This window comes from Rissa tridactyla, chromosome 10 (assembly GCF_028500815.1).
Source record: "Rissa tridactyla isolate bRisTri1 chromosome 10, bRisTri1.patW.cur.20221130, whole genome shotgun sequence".
NCBI classification, from domain to species: Eukaryota; Metazoa; Chordata; class Aves; order Charadriiformes; family Laridae; genus Rissa; species Rissa tridactyla.
Genome location: NC_071475.1, coordinates 775,183 through 788,893, shown reverse-complemented (window position 1 = coordinate 788,893; position 13,711 = coordinate 775,183). Strand labels below are relative to the sequence as shown.

General features: G+C 37.1%; 1 long non-coding RNA gene across 1 annotated transcript in view; it reads right to left on the bottom strand.

The window, feature by feature from the left end:
* Positions 1–269: 269 nt before the first annotated feature.
* LOC128915515 (uncharacterized) overlaps positions 270–13,711 on the bottom strand; it is a 50,784-nt gene continuing 37,342 nt past the window's right edge. Inside the window, exon 4 of the long non-coding RNA XR_008468653.1 lies at positions 270–320. This is a non-coding gene — a long non-coding RNA (uncharacterized LOC128915515). The remainder of the gene's footprint in view (positions 321–13,711) is intronic.

Sequence of the window (13,711 nt, the reverse complement as noted above, 5' to 3'; positions counted from 1 at the left end):
CATATGTAAATGTTGCAAAGCTAATCTTTATATGGTTTTGGGAAACAAAACATTTTGAAATCTGGAAAGTGTCATCGTCTCTGTGGAATGAAGTATCTTAGTAACATCTACTGCAACAGCCAGGCTTATATTTATTGATAGCAGCTATTCCCTGAATCCACAAACTTGTTTGCATAGCAACAGCTTCCCCATTAACTCCCAGTCAAGAAGAGTTGTGAGAATGACTTACTTCTCCCATGACAAAACACATTTAAGGTTCACAATTTCTGGCTTTCAATCTTCACCACTTAGGCACCTTGAGTGTTCTCTTTACTTTTTGCCTAGAAGCAACAGAATACTACAATATAAGAAACTGGTTTCTATGTGTGTAATACAAGCTTGCAAAAGAAATCACAAGGTGCTCATCATGGCAAGTCCCTTGTAAAACACCGTAGCAGTTCTTGGGGCTGCTCTACCTTGCAAAGATGACCACATCTGTCCTGGATGCACCAGAATGAAGTAGAAGCAAACTGGATTAGCCAAGGGAAAGCAAATCCAGGCAGACCCCATCACATGACTATTTAAAAGCACTTTACCAGTAACACCTTCACCTATCCGACAAGTGACCCTATGGGCTAGTCAGTATACATCCAGTTACGGGCTTCCATGGGCTACTGGATGACATTGATCCCGGACTTTCTCAAAACGGCCATAGACAGAATCCTTTTCACCCCATGCAGAGCCATACATCTACTGAAGTATAGGTTCATCCTAGGACTTCAAGAAAATTCATGGTTACCCTGGCAACTTCATGTATTTCCCTACGGATACAACACACCCACTTAGAAGGAACATGCCTTTATCAATATGACAAATTCATCAGTTGTTTCTAAATCAAACATTCAAGCAAGTCAGAATAAAGTAGCTATACTGTTTGAAAGATCTAGTAACTTATTCAGACATATTTCAGATGCTGCCTTGGATGCCTCAGTGTGTACTCTGTGCAGCTGTATAGGTGTCCATAGACACACACGCTTACCTATATAAATTGCATCTCCAGGAATTCAGAATTCCACAAGTTATTTAAAAAATATAGTCTTATGGTAGCTTGAGAAATAATACTGACCTTATTTTCTAAGGTTTATTTTAGTCATCTGTGTACTCCTGGTGTTTAAATCACTGTAAAATCAAAAATCCACCTCCCTCAAAAAAAAAAAAACAAACCCAAAAACTGAAGGGGAAAATCGTATAACCTTCATGATCCGAACATGAACATGTTCAGCAAAACCTGCTTTCCTTCAGTAGACCATGCAAGTGTGACATTTTGGTCATTTGCATGCAGCCGTTCTGTCATTCCTCACTTAATAACTCTAATTTTACATACGTAGATGTCAGAACTGTAGTAAGATTTAACCTGACCTGTATGTAGGCTTAGAAGTGACCATAAACCCCAAGTAACCAAATGCAAGCCAAAATCCAGCATACATAATCACATGTTCCGATTCAATTTCCAATACTCAATTTTTTATTTTTTGAGGTATTTTGGAGAATCAATAGCTATCTTGATTTCTTCTGTAAATAGTTTCCAATGATTCTGACATACGAGTTAAGTTGATTTGCTTTGCCTGAACTTTTTGTTATAGTAAATCCCAGTAGCACTTCTATACCAATTAATGTCTTTCTGTACTGCCAATCACTGTATTTGAAACTTGTACTTTGCTTCGTCTGCAATCCACTGCTACCTACCTTCAGTTTCAGTATTTGTTCTCTGCTTTTGAGCGTATTTCAAATCGTTTGCTTTGCAGAGATATTACCTTCCAGAGGCAGAAAAGGCATTATCACTAATGTCAGCTCTCTTTAGTTTTCCAGAGTTATTATTCACCATAGCTGCTTCCTGTAATGCTCTTTCCTTAATGGATAAGGGAACAAGGGGCTGCGGTTCATTCAACTGTTCCAAACTTTCCTCTCTTCTCATTACCTGCCCCTTCGCTAGCATGTAGTAAAAGCAAGGGCACTTCATAGGAACAGGCCTCCAAGCACCATTCACGCCCTGAAAAATAGTATCGATGATGAGTCTGTGAATGGGTGAATAGGAAGTGCTTCCTTTTCCTGAGACATCATACGTGATAACTTTTATTTTCTTCCTTTTACTTTTTGTCCGTAACCAAGGGACAGAGTACATCAAATCCCCTACCAACATTTGCTCTTTCTCACCTTGTTTTTTATGTAATCTGTTATGCTGGAAGATGTGTCTGAATGAGAAGAAATTCCATTTTGGAAATCCATTTGATTTTAAAACAAGCCAAAAGATCCATCTGACCTATACTCCTCATATATCCATTTAAAGCAAAACTAGTATCGAGTAACTACATTTCTCATCTAGGAAAAAGGATGTTCACAGTTATTTGGAAGAAATAACCTGCCTTCCATGGTCAAAATCTGTCAGATTTATTAGGTCAATGAGAGACCCAGGACAGACATATTTTGAAGATGAATTTGGATACAAACTAGTGCCACAGAGACCAGAAGCATAAGCGAAGACAGGAGTTCTGTCATATCATCAAACAATACAGCAAGATGATATTGCAAGCAGCAGATGATATTGCAGAAGATTCCGTGACTAAAATATTTACAGTTACACAGGGACAGAGGTTTTATTAAGAATGATTCGAATAAGAATTCCGAATTGCACTAAGGCCAAAAGTTCATTTAATGCACGCTACTGTAAATCTACCACTCTGGATTCCTGCAGAAACACAGACAGATGAAAGGCTTCCTGAATTTACCTTGAGCTGTCTGATACTTCAATGTCTTGCATTTTTTTCTACATATTGACTTGCTCATACCAAATACCTTCTCTAAGTTATAGCTAATGTCGAATATGCAAGATTTACCTATGCAAGTACCACTGAAACTACTAGGGAATTCAATCTCTGAAACTAAATGAATTGCTCTAACACTTTAGTCATAACACAGAGGAATTAAAAAATCTGTCACTTGGCAATTTTCATTAAGGTGTGTGATCTTTGAATGATTGCTCTAAAGGCAAATCAGAGAGGCATTTTCACTATTTGCATTCATTACTTAAACTTTTATATAGCATTTGTGACTGCAGGCCAACAGACTGGGAGCTACTGTGGCAAGACATATGGGAAGTGCCCTGCAACGGGAGCTGCAATCAGAACGTGTTATCCGCTGATATTTACAGAGAAACATGAAAAAGGACAAGTGTCTTATTTTTGTCTGAACATAAAAGCTAGCACAGACATGATGAAAGTATTGATCTCAGAATTAGACAATTACCTTGTTGACACTTTTGATACGAGATCAGAGGTTGGCCATGCTTCTTCCTTTGTAGAGCAACAGTGACCTGTTGGATATGAGAGTGTTAATTGTGAAAGACCTTTATTTACCTAAGATTTTGATACAATCTCACATCACACCTCATTAGTAAATGAGGGATTTAAATAACATCCCCTATCACATGGCAAATGGTTGAAAAGCAAATCTGAAAGAATATTTCTGGAGGCTACACCTAATGTGAGTCCTGCCACAGTCTTTCCTTTGTCTGAAGCTTCAGCAATGGATAACTTGGACACTTGGATAACACCCCGCTCACCAGGATTATTCATCATGCATAAAGCTATCACTCCAATAATTTCCTTCTAATGTTTTTCCATGTAAACAATTTCTGTTGTCATAATACTCCAGGTGTTTGCAAATGATGGTGGGAATACTGCAAAGTTGACTTCTCAAGCTAGGGCTCTGATTCACACATACCAGTTTCTGAAGCCACTAACAGAAAAGAAAGTGATATAGAATCTTTAATCCCTTGTTATAATTAGTTTGACTGGATTTGCTTTTTCATCTCTAAATCCATTCTGGGATGCCATAATTACCCTAAGTTTTGGATGAGGGCACAAAATTATACCATTACAAAGAAATTTGAGAAGAAAATGCAGAGCACACTTTGCATTCACTTAGGTTTTGTTCTTAACGTTCAGCTAATAGACAAACTCTCATGTCAAAGGACATCTGACAACTTTTTGGCTGAAAACTCTGGGATGACTGATTGGCAGACCCTAAGGGTAACGTTTATGTGACTCATTAATATTATTTGTTGATAATGTGCATACAGTTAGCATTAGAGATCTTACATCTCAATTATTTTATAAAATAATCAATACTGTTTATTCACTTCAGAAAGCATTTACACATTATACTGAACTAATTAGCTGAGGATTTTATCTCCTCTGAAAATGATGACTATGTATCAAAAGTATAAGATGAACATAAAGAACGAAAACGGAAAAGGTCACTCATCTCTCCCTCTCCTGACTCACCACTCCTTTTCTCATGCAGTCAGCCTGTTCTTCCCTAATGTATAAAACGCCGCATCTACAAATTTTCACCAAGGTATATCAGGTTGCATCACCACAAAAGAATTCATCTTAGATGATCTGAATATTTTAGGGGAGTGCATTCTTTTAAGACCAATTATTTCAGATCAAAAAAGCTTGCCACAAAAGGTAAGTGATAATTACTATAATAGGTTAACTACTGAAAAGGTAAAAAACCTCATGAATAATATATTGTACATTTACAGAAGATGTATCCACCAAAAGGAAATTGCCTCTCATACAATTATAATTAATTATATATTCATCTACATATGTTACTTACGAAAAGAACCTCCATTTTCTAACAACTTCCCTATGCTGTTTGGTAAAGTTTCAGTATACGTGGCTGTTTCAGAACTGCAAGGAATAAAACACAGCCCAATCCTGAAGAGATGATTAGCAGAACATGCATTCAAGTATTTAAAAACTTGTACAGGAAAACATATTTCGGGGGCGAACTGGAGAGGGGAATCTCCATGTGTTGTGCTTACAATATTTTTAAATCTCTTTTTTCCATTATTTTTATTTTCCCATAGCCTCCCAAACTTACTCAGAGCTGCCTGTATACACCCAAAAGATACATCAAATTTATATCTTCCCAGCTCACACAAGTTGCTGAAGAAACAACTATTAAAGACTAAAACGTCTTTTCCCATTACTGTGCAGTTACTCATTGAAAAATGTAAGCATTGAAGACAATAGGACTAAACAGCCAACAACAGGAGTAAGGCAGTCACAGCCGGGTCCTAAGTAATGAATCCTCAGTTTCTAAGATCTCCTTGAGTCGCTCACTATGAATTCTGTATGATCAGATAAACAGAGTAGTTTTCCATAAAAGATATCATTACCACATCAGTTGTCATCTTTTTATTGGCCACCACTCCATGAATATTCACAGAACCCTCACTAACCTCTCAAAGCTTTCTTTCAAGAGCCATTAAACTCACTTAAAATTCAGAAAAGATTTTGTCTGTATCATCTTTTCTTTGATTTCAAATTCTTGGGAAAAATATCTAGAAAAGAGTCTAGATGCAAATAGATGGATACAAACTAGTGTAGCATTACTGTGTTTAATGTTCTGTTACTAAAATATGGAACCACAACAATGATTAACATTTTAACCGTTTGCACAATAACAACAATAATATTGAAGCAGTAAACTAGAGAGTCTAAATTACCATTTCACTACTACATTAAGCACATTACAGCCAGAAGGGCAAGTCCAGTCCTTGCTATTATTCACCACCACATGATTCTATCTCCTTACCTGGAGCAGACATTAGATATTCTATCACCCTGTGACATGTCAGATCAACTTGCCATTTTTGCAAACGCTACCCCTGTGGCCACATCATCATCAGTGCTAATGCAAGGGAAACAGCGGGAACATACAGATGAGGATAAGTCTTGGATCTGCTCAGTCCCCACCTCTGTGACATATCTGACCCATCAGGGGAACGCAGACTAGGGCAAAAGTTTTCCTTAAACACTGAGAATTAACGATGTAGCATTTTCCAACAGAACCGTGTTTTATGGGATAACTCCTGTCCAGGTCTACTTCTGTGTTAACTCAAACTGACATTTATTCCATTTAGTTCAGTTTACATCTGAGAAGTTCATAAATATTCAGTAAAGGGGCACTTACAGAGCATCTGGATTTAAACACCTAGTCATCTGAGTACATCAACTTGAGTTACAAAATTCAAAACTGCGTAAGAATTTTCATTAAGAAAAGTTCATTAAGAACTTTTCATTCACAACATTTAACAAAGCTCAACAGAAAAACCTAGATGTGCCAAAAAGAAAAAAAAAAAGTTATTGTATATATTACAGAACTTAAAGCCAAAAGTCCAAATTTTCCAAACTCTGACACCTAGAACCAGTCTCTGGCATCTATACCATGGAATTCCATCTATACAATAGAATAGTTTCCATTGCTATAGTACGGCTTACTGATGCTCAACTTCATGAAAATAAGGCCGGTTACATTTAGGCACCAATCTATGGACTTTGAATCTGATTTCAGACTTCTGAATTGAAAATTTCCTTCAATATTCACAAGACTCTACTCAATATTCTTGACAACTAATAAAATGACCAGAGAAAGTTGAAGTTTCAGTCTACATAAACTTTCACTATCCAAAGGATATTGATGCAGATAATGGGACTTTGGCTTTCCTTCTAGCATTGACTGTATGGATATTGTATTCCTTTTTCCATATGATTTGAAATATATAGGTTTAGTAATTTTGAAAATAAAGATCATGGTAAGCGATAAAAAATGTGTACAACAAAAGCAAAATAAAACCAAGCGATAAAGAATGTATTCTGTCTTCACAGAAACATGCATCTCTACTTCACCAAATATCAAATCGCATTCACATCACTGTAGCTGAAATATAAGTCTTTCAGAATACAGAAGGATAAGAATACTAACATGGCACAGCTTCCTCAGCAGATGCTATTAACCAAACAAATCCAAAAATGAAGTTGCACAGAAAGCCAACAATTCTGTTTTCCACAAGTACACTATTATGAACACAGTAGGTTTAGTATAAAATGGACTGTATTTTATATATTAATATATGTTTAATATATGATTTATAGTACAGTTAGGACCAATCAAATTAAAAACTAGCCCTGCTGTGCTAGTAATGTTAGGTGTCTGGCAACATTTATATGGCATATTGTTGCCAGCACGCAAAAACTATATATAAGGAGTTAATATAACTGTCATTCTCTCTACTAACCAGTTCTCCAAAATTAAAGTACCACAGTCTATGAGTATTTGCAATTGAAGTACCACAGTCTATGAGTATTTGCAGAGAAGGTAATCATAACCCCTATCAGAGACTGACAACATCATAGAACACAAAATTTCTGAGAGTAGTCCAAAATTAACTTCCCACAGGTCTAGCCATGGCTCCTGTTGTTTGCTGTCAGAAAGCTTTGGCAAACGCAAATGAGAGGACAGATTTGGGAAAAAAAAAAAAAAAAGCTTACAGCACTCTGGGGGGTTGTCCTGAGATGTTTCTAAGCAGCAAACACCAACAGACAGCCTTACAGTGTACTCTGCTTTCTCAGAGGCTCCTGTCTCTTCCTGCTGTGTCTGTGATAGGTGACCTCACCTCATCTCCTCCTGACTTCCATGCATTGTATCCATTTCACTAAATAAGAAGTATTAGGTAACAAACCTGATAAATTTCTTACAGCAAGGAGGAGTTCTTGAAATAAGGGTTTAGGCACGGGGAGTAATTTGCAGGGACCGGAAGGAGGACACACTTGCTATCAATTTCACAATGGGAAAAATTCATTTTCGCTTCAGTCATCTGTGCAAAGCTGGTACAAATCTTGATTAAATATATTATTGGGTCTGAGATACAGAAGTCAAGGTAAGAGCTGAAAATTCTCCATACTCTATAAACTCTTAGAGATTTCAGGCAGACATTTTTTAAATCTACACTATCACCAATAAAAAGTAATGCTTCTTTTGTTCACCTCATGTTAGGTCTAGAGAAAGGCTGGTTATGCTTCACCTATAAATAAGAAAAGGAGGTAAGAATATATTTGGATTGGAGAGCAGCTGAACTTCCAAGAGAGCTTTTTTCCAAAATAAACTCTTTTATACCAAACATTTTTTATATTAAGGACAGAAATTGCAGTGTCAACTCTGATGGCAACCCTGCTTCTCTTGTAAAGAACTCTCCATCTTTAACAGAAGAGTAGTGGAATCATCCACTACATGAAGGAAAATAGCTTAAAAGCTGGAACAGGAGCAAGAAGAAAGAAAAAATGCTACACACTCATGTAGCGACATAAAGCTGTAACAAAAGCTGTCAATAACTTGAGTGAAACAGAAAGCCTCCTTCATCATCAGTTCTTCCACTGTATCACATTTGCTCTATGTTCGCGATGTGGGAAAGAAGTTTAAGAAAAATCTTTGCAAATTCTTTGGTATTACTGCAAATATTTTATGTTTAAAAAAAAAATTTCCATCCAGATAGTTTCACACAAGACTAATGCAACATATAAAGCGTATTATACATACTTACTCTTCTGTGACTAATTTCTCGAGTGTCAGATTTGTTTTAGAAGCGACATGCAATGCCTCATCCTACCACAAAATCCAGATGAAGGATTGTATTTTCAAGTCTGGGTTAATTTGGAATTAATTGTAAATACTCAGAATTCACAGCAATACATGATGAACATCCCCTTAGACATGTCCAGTACAAAGGGCACTAGAAAATATAGGGAATCTGTAGTTGCCCGATACGTTGAATGATATAGTGTTGCTTGTAATTTAAACAATATTTTTTCTCTTTTTTTCCAATACTAGACTAAAAAAATAGCTGACATACAAGAAAGCGAACAAAACTATATGTGGCAAATATATTTTTATTAAACAAAGAGGCTCAGTCATGAAGCTTGATAATAAAGCCTAGTATATTATTCAGCATTGAAATTTCTAAAATTATAATGAGATGGTTCATGAACATTCTCATTATGTTAATCCAGATTCCTTCAGGAACATCCAGGATAAAAGCTGAATCTGACAGAAACCATTTGTGGCTAAGCAACAGTTTCTGCACTCACATATCTGAAGCGCATGTTAGTTCTGCAAAAGTGCTTTGTTCCTAATCTTTTGAGCTGTTCTTCATTAGACATGCAAAGCTCACTCTTGTATAATTTGACTGAGTTAAAAAGGCAAACCAGAAAAATTGTACATACTATACAACTATAACAGGAAATCTGCAACTGAAATTCTATTCAGATGTCCAAGCAAGGGAAGAAATCACTTATTCTTCTTTGCAAAAATCCCAGTACAGTTTTCAGAGCACTGTGGTTAGCACATAATGATTAAACCAGCAGCAGCAGCAACTTCATTACGTAACTTCAGCTATTATTTCTTAAACAAAGTCAACATACGTGTATTTTGTCAGCCGAAGAAAAGTGTTTCACTGCTGCAGGAATTTGAAGACATTTCTTCTTGCGATTTTCAAAGGGACAACATATGTTTTACTAATTATTCAAATATTGAACAAAGAGTTTAAGGAATAATTCTAGTATTACAAAAATTTTCCTTCTTATTGGAACCTCATGGTCCTTAGTCTTGTAGCATAATTTGCAAACCTTAATTAAAGTTGGCATTAAAAATGCCTCTTACAAGCTGGAAGCAGAGTCGTTCCTTTTGCAGTTAGCAACATTCCAACTTACAAACGCAAATATTTCTTAAAACTCTAGCCAGCTTTTCTCCCCTCCAGTAAACACACAAAAGGATGTGAAAATTTCAGGGAACAACATATTTACATTTTTAATCTCCTCACTAGAAATATAGTATCTTTGTGCTTAGCAAATACAAACACACTTTCATGAAAAAAAAAAAATCCAAGAAATAAAAGATCTTCTCTTGATGGTCAGTGGTATGGCACCCTCACTAGAATCACCAAGGCCACCAACAGCTGAACATGGATCATACTCTAACCTGACCTCTGATCAATATCATAGTGAAGAGGTTTTAGGAAAAAAGCAGTTGGAAAAATAGTAATGGCGTGCAAACCAATGCTGACACCACCCCCCCCCATTTTTAATTCAACTACAGTAGTTTATATTAAAATAACTGTAAATGTGTCAATAGCTACAAGACTACAAATCTTTTCCAATTACTACATTTACATTGAAGGAATTAGCTGTCTTGCCTGCTTAATATTTGAAATTTCTATGGAATTCTCCATACACGAAAGCATTTCAAAGCATTTACTATAATTTATTTTAAATTAATCAGTGTCTTGGGAATATAATTATAAGATATAATCCAGTACTTTACTTTTTCAAATACTGAGAAATATATGTATACACGTGTTATATGTCATCACCAAAAAAAAAGGAATTAACATCTGATTAAATAGCTAATAAAGCTAAGTGATAGAGATGAGTTCTGTATGTCTAGGTATTAAAATTACGCAAAATGTATCACAGCTTCATGACCAAAATAATCTAGATCAAATTTTTAATCAGCTGGGTTTAAATTCAATAAACATTATATTTCGTGATAATGATGTAGGTATTTTTCTCAAGAATCATTAATAGATTCATATCTTATTCTAAAAGATGCTGGGAGAAGATGCCAAAGAATGGCTGCAGGTAACAAAGGTAGCTCTTTCCATGAGAAGGGGCTGAAGGCAGCGCAATCACGAATGGAAAGCATTTTTCAAGATCTGATCCTTTAATTATGCTGGAATAAAGAATGCAGTTGGGCAAAAATGCTGGATCTTCAGTTGTTGCAGTGAAAAAGAAAGTTCTTCAGTACTTCTACTTCAACGATCCATACCATATAGAGTAAGGAGAAAAGCAAGTTACTATGGAAGAGTAGTAAGCACTGAAGTGAATATAAAGCCATTCAACTTTCTATTATAAATAACAGCCATGTTACTATCCCTAATTTTCTTATGTGTTATGTACATTTTCAAGCACTAACAGTCCCAAAATCATGCAAGTTTCATAACACACCTTTTACTAGTAAGTAAACAAAACAGGGATGCCTGACTACAAAATTCTTTTAAGAATACGTAACACATAGCCTAGTGACGTGATCTTCTATCATCATCTGGCTCAGGCTCTACATATCTAGAGAGGTTTGGGGTTTTTTGTTCTTGCCGCACACGGTTCTGCAAACTTGTATTTGTTTTGCTGTGCCTCACTACCTCTGCTTTCCTTTGGGTTTAGGTACCACAGTAATATATCATCTACAATATGAAAAGCTTAACAGAGCCCCCTGGCATTTAGAAATATAGCCTTATAGTGAGTGCCTAAGGAAAGCTAAGTATGAGTACAAGCATACCTGAAGACAGCAACTGAAGACCAAATGTTCTAAAGCAAAAAATTGAAGTGAAAGAAGATATCATATATTTACAAATATCTAGGTAAAGCTGAAAAATTAGAATCATCGATATGTAAAGAACTTCCTGTTTTTCTTTAAGTGCCCCTGACATATGTACCTTACTCAAAACTATTGCATATAATTGATGGGCCGCTGCAGTGAATATAATGCTAAAATGCCACATCTGGAGGGAAGTTCTCTCAAAGCAGTTCTGCCTTCTGACTATTAGGAACTTGTACAACTTAGCATTCTCTGGCTATCCAAATAGCACAAGAAATGAAGAATATTTGTCTACCCACCCTCGTTTTCATTTTTTGTCTTATACTAAATTTGAAACACTGCAACAGTACTCATTATCACATCATGGATAGTGTTTGGACTTAAAAGTAAACATTCTTGCAGAATTGTATCTAACTATGGCTATCCATTTTAGTGTAGGTTTGAAAGTAAACACTTGTGGAAATTCCAGTGCTGAATAGTACAGTATGCAGCAGCTTATCTTCTAGACAACATGCGACATAAAGAATGCCTCATGTGGTCATTTCTTATTTAGTTACTGATTTAGTCCTCAAGTCTTATTCTCCAAAATATGATATAGTCAAAAATTCATAAACCCAATTTCAGAAGCATTTGTTCTCATCAACAGCTTCTGAGATTATGAAAGAAAAAAAAAAAGGAAAACCAGCAAAAAAACAACATCTACTCTTGCAACGTGTTAGCAGTCACAAAGAAGAATGCTGACTAAGAAGAGTACTGTTTCAGAATCCTGGTAGTATTCAGACTCAGTGACACACACACACCTGATCGGTTACAGAGAAAAGCTTCCCTACAAAGCTTTGCTGGAAAGGAAGACATAGCATGTCTCATCCTTTTCCAGAAAAGAACACTCCTGGATCAAGGCAGACATAAATCTGTATTATTCATGCTAATCACGGAATCACGGAATCTTCAGAGTTGGAAGGGACCTCTAGAGATCATCTAGTCCAACTCCCCTGCTAGAGCAGGATTGCCTAAAGCACATCCCTCAGGGCTGCATCCAGGCGGGTCTTGAAAATCTCCAGAGAAGGGGACTCCACAACCTCCCTGGGCAGCCTGTTCCAGTGCTCTGTCACCCTCACTGTAAAGAAGTTTTTCCGTGTATTTGAACGGAACTTCCTATGTTCTAGCTTGTGCCCATTGCCCCTTGTCCTGTCGCTGGGAACCATTGAAAAGAGCCTGGCTCCGTCCTCCTTAAACCCACCCTTTAGATACTTGTAAACATTAATCAGGTCCCCCCTCAACCTTCTCTTCTCCAGGCTAAAGAGTCCCAGCTCTTTCAGCCTTTCCTCATAAGGGAGGTGCTCCAGTCCCATAATCATCTTGGTTGCCCTACGCTGGACTCGCTCCAGTAGTTCCCTGTCCCTCTTGAACTGGGGAGCCCAAAACTGGACACAGTACTCCAGTTGTGGCCTCACCAGTGCAGAGTAGAGGGGGAGAATGACCTCCCTCGACCTACTGGCCACAGTCTTCCCTATGCAGCCCAGGATGCCATTGGCCTTCTTGGCGACAAGGGCACACTGCTGGCTCATGGATAATTTCCTGTCTACCAGGACCCCCAGGTCCTTCTCCTCAGAGCTGCTTCCCAGCATGTCCGCCACTAACCTATACTGGTGTTTGGCATTCTTCCTTCCCAGGTGCAGGACCCTACACTTGCTTTTGTTGAACCTCATTTGATTCTTCTCTGCCCAGCTCTCCAGCCTGTCCAGGTCACGCTGGATGGCAGCACGGCCCTCTGGAGTGTCGGCCACCCCTCCCAGCTTGGTATCATCAGCAAACTTGCTGAGGATACACTCTGTCCCCTCATCTAGGTCATTAATGAATATATTGAACAAAATTGGACCAAGTATTGACCCCTGAGGGACACCTTACATGTTTTGATGAGTTACCAGCGAGGGATCTAGAACTTAAATGTGGAAGCTATTACGAAACAAAGCACGTGAACATAGGCACCATTTTGCATTGAAAAGCTCAAATTTTTTCAAATGTCAATAAGGTTCTGTTTCTGGCAGATATTTGAACAACTGAATTATAAATTTGAGTATAAGAAATAATAAATAAAAATTACATAAAGGGTATGAGTTCTTATCCTTGGACTCCTGCAACAGTTATTTTCCTTTATCTGGTGTTATTTGGGACCACTTCCTTTTCTTTGCATCCATTGGTCAATTTTCACTTTCTGTGAGCCAACACTTTTATCCAAACCGATTTAATCAAATCCATTCCGTAAGTTCTTTAGTATACAGCTGCATGCTTTAAAAACAACTTTCTTCTCTCTCTTGCGGCATATGCAATAGCCTGCAGTTATCAACTACTCACAGCTACAAAGACTGACAGGGCTATTAATTGCAACGTATCTTTTTAGTGAAAAATTTCACTTGCCAATTTATGTGCTAATCTAATTGTTTTGAACAGG